Consider the following 8375-nt stretch of genomic DNA (forward strand, 5'->3'; position numbering starts at 1 on the left):
TAAACATTTTGCAGGAAAATATTTTGCGAACTTTCCTTTCACCATGTTTGTGAACATATTGGTAACTAGTTTGATATTTAAATATATTTTGTAAATACGTCAAATCTATACCTATAATATTTAAACATTAGAAAAATAAAAATATATAGTTATATTTATTTAAATATTATTAAAATATTTTATATTAAATATTATTTTTATATTAAATACAAAATATTATTATATATTGTATTGTAAATATCTATTACATAAATAAATTATACTATATATTATATAATAAATATAAAATATTATTATATATTGTATTGTAACTATCTATTACATAAATAAATTATATTATATATTATAAAATAAAATATATTATATAGATATATTATATTATATAAACATATATTATATAAACATATATTATATTATTATATAATATAAATATTATATATTATATATACAATATAATATATAACTAATTGGATTATGTGCGTTGCACGTAGAACATAATGACCATTAATCTTATAAATATGTAGTATTAATGTGTATCTTTATGTTGGTTTTTTGTTCAAAGAACTCTTATGAATTGAGTGGTTTCTAGAGTTATTACCCATTTTCTGTTATTACATAGTTGCTACAAATTTTGAATATATCAAACACTATTTCAGCAAATCATACACTAATAAGATATGAGTGACTTTTAGAGTTAGGATATATTTCCTATTACATAATATCATCACAAATTTTTTGTCTTGATGCCTAACATAAATTTGCTAAGTATTTGCATGAATATAAACATAATTCTCATAATAGTGATTTTCTACATTAAGACAATCTTTCAAAAATTTTGGACGATAGATCAAAACAATTATTTTCGCAAATAAATATTGCACAACATATCAATGAACATACATTATTTGATTTAATGGAAGTGCAACATGCATTACGATAATAAAAAATAAAAAATAAAAAAAACATGGAAGCACAACATGCATGATAAGTTTTATGGGTGCATGCATAGACCATTATAAATTAAGTACTTGGTAAGTGGTTTTATCAATAATTTTAGTAAATATTACGGCAAACAATGAAAAAAACAAAAAAATTATTTCATTATTTTATTACTACTACTTCCTCATACTTTAGAGAGCAATGAAGTGGCCGGTTTTGGTTGTTGTATCGAGAAGCTACTCGAGGATATTCAACGGAATTTTAAAAATATAAAAAGTCTCAAAAAAATAAGAATCATATTTGTAATATTTTTTTTATGTTTTTTATCATTTTAGCAAAGTTTGAAAAATATTTTGGCCCAATTAGGGAGATTTTACATTTTTAAAAATATAAAAAACCCCAAAAAATAAGAAATCTATTTGTAATATTTTTTTATATATATTTTTTATTGTTTTGACAAAAATTAAAAAATATTTTGGCCATGAATACTTATTTTTACGTTTTTGTAAACATAGATTATTACGTGTTCAATCCATATAACTAAAACATCCCATGCAATAAAAAGTATAATAGAGAATCACTAATGAATCGTGCGATATGGAGAAAATACTAATAACTAAATTGTCATAAATATTGATATTATGGAAAAAATGGAAGACACGTACCTGATTGAGAGTAAAGAAGACCTATGCAACACACACACACACATACACACACACAGAGAGAGAGAGAGAGAGATAACAAACAATAAGTAGAAGTTAATATGGTTTATATGAGCAAATGGCTTGGGTATGTCCCTTTTAGGGTTTTCTAACTTCTATAACATCAAAACCCTGACTAATGAGAGAGAGATAGAGAGAGAGAGGGAGGGGTGCATGCATTGAGAGGGGTTATTTTAAAAATAAAAATATAAAAAGCCCCAAAAAAAATTTATATATTTGTAATATGCTTTTTTATATCAGTTTGGCAAAGATCAAAAAATATTTTGACCATGAATACTTGTTTTTACATTTTTGTGAACATAGACTCTTACTTGCTTCAATCCATAACTAAAACATCCCATGCAATGAAAAGTATAGTAGAGAATCACATTAAAACTAATGAATCGTGTGATATGGAGAAAACACTAACAACTAAACTGCCACAAATATTGATACCATCCATAAAAGAAAGGGGTGCAATTGGCATACAGATGCATCTACAGCTGTAGAGGTAAGGTGCACCTTCAAATTTTATCATGGTATATAATTTTGATGAAAAGTATTCTTAGGATTATCTCAAAATCTATTTTTATATCTAATTAAAAAATTTTAAATTTCAAAAATGGTTAAAATCAAGTAAATCTATAAACATATGAAAATCTTGAAAATGGATGGTGCAGATCGTATGTTGTAAAATGCATTATTTCTGAGACTTTAAATCTTTTTATTTTTCATAGTCATACATCTCGATATCGAGATGATCAATCAAAAATTTTCAACATTAAAACTACCTTTTCCGATGGATTTTTGAGGTGCATCCGTAGTTCTACATTATAAGGTTGCATCCTTATATAAATGTTTTCCAAAAGAAAAAGACATGTACCTAATTGAGAGTAAGGAATACCTGTGCGTAAAGAGAGAGAGAAAGAAAACACAGATAGATAGAAGCTAATATAGTTTAGGGAAAATATCTTCTTACCCCTAATTTTAACTTCTCTATCTCTTTGGACCCAAGGATGAAAAATATTACTTGAAAGCAAAGGAACTCCATTTTTCCTATCATGCAACCCCCTGAATCCCTTTTGAGATGAATTTTTTACCCTAATAAAAATTAAAATGACATCCTATCTTGCAAAGGCTTCGTTTGTGGTTTTTTTAGAGAGAGAGAGAGGGAGGTTGCATAGGGGTGCTTGTAAATGGGCTAGAGAGCGAGAGAGATTGAGAGAAGAAGGGAAAGGGGGCAATACGAGACAAATTAAAATAAAGAGGGAGGGATTGTTGTTGCGATTCTAGAGAGAGAGAGCAGCAACGTGGGGTAGAGAAGTACAAGGTGGCTTAAAGAACGCCGGGGCGTCAGAAGAGGGTTAGGGAAAGAGGAAGAAAGGTGGTCTGAGATGCTGGCAGTGGTCTCAGGTTGCCACCTATTTGCTGGTGGTGGGAAGGCCGAGAGAGGGAAAAGGCATGGCAGGTAGCTACAGTGTGGGTAGAGGATAGGGAGAGGAAAGATGGAGCGAGGGAGAAAAGGGGTGGCAGCCTCAGGTTGCTGCTTGTTTTGGACACAGACAAAAGAAGAGGGGGAGTGAGATGAGGCGACGACCTCAGGTTGTATGTAAGAAGGAGATAGGGGGAACACAATGGGGGCAAGATGGGGAGACTGCAGCAGGGAAAGAGAGCAGCAATAGAGAGTGAAAGGGTTGCAGTAGAGAGAGAGGAGTGAGAGAGGGATGGACGGGAGTGGAAGAGAGAGGGGCCACTTATTTTACAGGGGGGATCAATCATTCAACAAGCATGATGAGAGAGAGAGAGAGATCTGTTATTGGGCAGGCGTGGTGAGGAAGAGAATGAGAGAAACAGGGAGGATGTCGGGGCGACTGTGTTGGGTGTCTTCTAGAGAGAGAAAGGGTGGCGAGGTGATATGGGAGAGCAGGGTGGAGAGAGGAGGTGGAAATGGTGGCTGACTAGTTGTAGGGAGGATAAAGGGGGAATTAAGGTGGTGGCTGGTTACAGGTGGAGAAGATGAGGACAGAGGAGGGAAGGGGAAGTGGTTACAGGATCATGGTGTGGTTGAGTGAGGATAGCAACCTCGTCGCAGGTAGCAAAGAAAGTGGGTAGTGATGGTGGGGCAGAGGTCGACAATGGGGTGATGGTGTCATTTTAATTTTTATTGGGTGTATGTGAGAGAGATAGAGAGAGAGTGGGGAGTGCATGCATTGAGAGGGATAATCATGCTCTTGGATTGGGATTCCCCTTGAATATGGAAATATCCTTTAATATGTGTGCATATCTTACTATCTCTTGAATTTGAGTTGGGGATAGGTACCTATTTTATAAAGTTTGAACCAAAAAATAGGGAAAGAAAAATTCTCCCATTTCTCAAATTAAAAAATGGAAACAATCTCTCTCTCTCTCTCTCTCTCTCTCTCTCTCTCTCTCTTCTTAAAATCTCTACTTTAAGATCTCCTATTTTTCAAATTAAAATATAGAAACAATCTCTCTCAGTCTCTTCCTAAAATCTATACTTTTTCTCTCTATTTCTAAAATCTAAACTCTTCACACAAACAATCTTAGATATGTATGCGTATCTTTCTCTCTCTTAAATTTGAGTTGGGGATAGGTACTCATATGCCTACTCTCTCTCCAAAAATATTCCTATTCTCCCTCTCTCCTCCCTTAAATGTCTCTTCCCTTAAATATGGAAATGAAATGTTTAGTTTGTACCACACACTAATTTTAAGAGAAAAGGTCTCTCTTTTTCTCACTCTTCCCCACATTAAATTTTTTTAGTTTCTCTATCCTCTTAAAGTTGGGACATCTCTCTCCCTCTTCAAAAACTCTCTCTTCCTTTCATGCACTCTCTCTCTTCCCTTAAAGGTGGGCATCTCTCTTTTTTCAAAAAGTCTCTATCTCTTCTACGTATTAATTTTAGGAGAAAATATGTCTCTCTATTCAAAAAAGATGTCTCTCTCTTCAAAAAATCTATTTCTCTCTCTTCCACGCACCTACATCTCTCTCACACACTAATTGTAGGAGAAAAGATGTCTCTCTCTTCAAAAGGTCTCTCTCCTTTTAAAGGTGAAAATGTCTCCTACAACCTCTATAGATTTAGGGTCCATTCTTATTTTCGCGACACATGTCCACCCCTTAACTTTGGTTTAATAATGTAGTATAGATATTATATATTATATATGCAATATAATAAATATATAGTAATAAGGGATTGTCTAAAACAAGACCATTTATCTTTTGTACATGATGGTCACAATCATTCTTGTCCCTTAAATTTCAAAATGGGTGGTTCTAAGAGTGTCATTGTATTGACACAAAGTTCCAAAAAAAATCTTCAGATTTCGTGACTCACTCCAAATTATCTAATTTGACATCTAATGAGTAAGAATAATTGTGATTTCCATGTACAAAAAATAAATGGTCTCCTAGTAGACAATCACTTATCTAATGTTATATAGTATAGTACAATATAAATAATATTTTATATAAATATTATTTATATAAAAGATTATTTATTTTAAATATATTATTCGATATATATATATATCATTAGTACGACTTCTTCCTCATATTCTGAAAGCTCTGATGAAGAATCATATATAGGAATAATAAAAGATGAAGATTTATTATATGCAACCTCTTCTTGTCTTGAAGAAGATAATAAATGTTCATGCCATACTCTTACAAAAGAAGACAATTTAATTCTCAAAATCATAAACAAGATTCTTAATACTGAAGATAAAAGAGCAATAATTAGTCAATATATTCAAAGAGCTACCAAAGAGGAACTCGAGAATCAGCTTTTGAAAATAATCGAAGAAGAAGCTTCTGATGCAACATCTCCATCCGAGCCTGAGCCCGAACAAATGGAAGACGAGTTTAGCCAAAGGCCCGAATAACCAGCGACAGCTGTCAAAAATACTGTACAAAGATGCTCCTGTCAAATCAGTACTGTACACAGATGCTCCTGTCAAATCAATACTGTACACAGATGCTCCTGTCAAATCAGTGGATGCTTCTGTACAAAAGTGGCCGATAAAAAATACTATTGAAGATGCTGATTTTAAATCAGTATAGAGAGCTAGTCCTTCGGCACATATCTCGGCAGATAATTCACCGAGAGTATAAAGTTGATAGGGAATAAGCCCCCCATGTTTTGTTTTGAGACGGTTGCGGACCTTTTCAGCAAAGAGATAGGGAAGGCTAGAAATAAATTTTTCTTTCTAGTGATCAACAATACTATCTTCACGTATTAAGAGGCGAGAAAAGAAAACATCTTTATATCATTTATAGTGAGAAAGGGTTGGACATCGAAGATTAGAAAGGAGATCTTCAGAGTGGGCTTTTAGCAGAGCAGTACTTCCTACAAAGTGGAGGGTAATTGTATAAATGAGGGTATTGACTGCGTCACTTTCCGCTTGGACAATATCTTGATTAAGTTCATTTTTAACATATGATTGTTTAGTGGCTGTTAAAATTTGTTGTTTTGATATTTCAGTAAGGTGGAAATCCCACCACCCTCGGAACCAGCCAATAAATCCATAGATGATAGCCTTTGCCTCATCTTGATCATGGGCTCCAGAGACCTTGCATGCAGTGGCATACATGGTCATGTGTTTCATTGTGTCAAGAATTTGATGGTCAGACATTCCGTCTATATTCCAGTTGACAATAGTTCTTTTGGAATATGAAACGGAATGTGATATAAGGTCTTCTTCAAATTGTATATCGACTTGAGTAGCTCTAGTGTGGTACATTCTTGATAGGGATACTGGTCTCCATTTTTTACCATTATCTATTTTATTGACATTATTTTCTTGAGATGATTGAGTAAAAGCGTTTTTTATATTAGTAATAGTATTTTGAATCTCTGGTATTTCATGTAACATCATGGCTGTTGGTTCTATTATTTTTGTTACAGATTCTTTACTTTTAGCTTTATCCTTTTCTTTAATATCTAGGTTTGCTAATTTATTAATTAATTGTTGCATTAATTCAGAAGAATGTTCTTCTTTCATTTGAAATCTTTCTTTATTAATTTGAGGAGGAGGTTTGAATAATATTGCATTTTTCTTTTCTTCTATTTTTTTTTGTGGTTGTCTAATAATATTTTCTATTTTGGTTGTTTGTTTTCCTATAGTTTGTAAATATAAATTTATATAATTATTTTGTTCTAATATGTGAGGTATTAATTCTATTTTATGACAGTGTTCACCGGGAGTGTTTTATATGAGGTAGCTATTGTTTCTAATTCTTCTTTTTTATCTTTTTCTATAATTTTAATACTTTCTTCAGGGGGATGAATGCTTCGAATATTTTTTTGTTGATCTGTAATATATGTTTGATATTAATTTTCAAGAGCATGGAGTTTTTGAAATTCAGGGATTTTTACTCCTTTCAAAAGTAATGTAGTTTTAAGCCATTCAAAAAATCCTAAAGTTATTTTTCCTTTTTTCAAGAATTTATTATATTTTTTGTGAGTCATTTGTATTAATTCTTTTGAAAATGTAGTTAGGTACCAATTTCTAAAATCTTTATTGGTTTCACTTAAATAGTCATTTTTTATATAATCGATATTTATTTTATTTTCTTTTTGTAAAGTAAATAGTTGAAAATCTTGATCTGAGGAATCTGTGTAAATAGGCTGATATACAGGCTTATGTATATTATCTTGGGTTCTAACTAGTCCTTGTATTTCAGGTTCTAAGGATGAAGAAGTTTCAGGTCTCGATATGCTAGACACAGATTTTCTAGATGCTAAGAAGCCTGATGGTAAGGTTTTGAAAGATAAGTATCGTCTTTTATTTATATAGAAGGAGATCTTTTATTGAGTTTTATTTCTACTTCTCCATCTACAGTTTCTATTATTTGATAAGGTATATTATTTCTAGGAGTTTTAATTGTTTGACTAGATGTTTGAATCTTCCAATCCTGTGGGAGTTTTATTTGCGACCATTTGTATTGTTTTAGGAATAATAATATTTGATCTTTCAATATTTGTTTGAAAGAAAGTAGTTTGTCCTTTTGTATCTATTTGTATAGCATTGAGACATAGAGTGGTCATTACTTTATAACATAATCGATAGATTATAGCTATATTTTGAGATCCTTGTAACATATCAAATCCTTGTGTTTTAATATTTAAAGTAAATACTCTAAGTAAGTTAGGATCGTTTAGTGATATAAAAGTTAGGATCGTTTAGTGATATAGCATAATCGGGAAAGCAATTAAAATAGATTGGTCCGTTACATAAACTTGATTCAATAATTCCTAAGAGAGAATTTAAAAAATTATTATGTCTTTCATCTCGTAGACGTAGTAAGATTGAAGTATTTAACCCTAATCTAGTTAAAGGTTTGACAGCTACCTGAATTAGTCATATATGAAGATATTGATATTCTTTATTTTAATGAGATTGTATAATTTTATTTGTTAATAGCTGAAGATTTTCTTGTTCATTTTGAACATGTAAACTTTGTTCTACCGTTTTGATAGCGTATCCTATTTTTAGATTAAAATTTCCTTTTTATATACATCTGTAATTGGAACTTTTGGTATGTTCCAATTTTGAATACGTTGTTCAATATTTTCAATGAATACTTCTTCTTTATTTTTTACCCTTAGAGTATTTTTAGAAGATGATAGTGTTTTATTAGATAAGGTTTTAATAAAATTTTCCATTTATAGGTATGGATAATGACTCTGATCAATCTCTTACGTATTGAACG

The sequence above is a fragment of the Amborella trichopoda genome, chromosome 12 (assembly GCF_054954075.1).
Source record: "Amborella trichopoda isolate Santa Cruz 75 chromosome 12, AtrichopodaSantaCruz75HAP2 v2.0, whole genome shotgun sequence".
NCBI classification, from domain to species: Eukaryota; Viridiplantae; Streptophyta; class Magnoliopsida; order Amborellales; family Amborellaceae; genus Amborella; species Amborella trichopoda.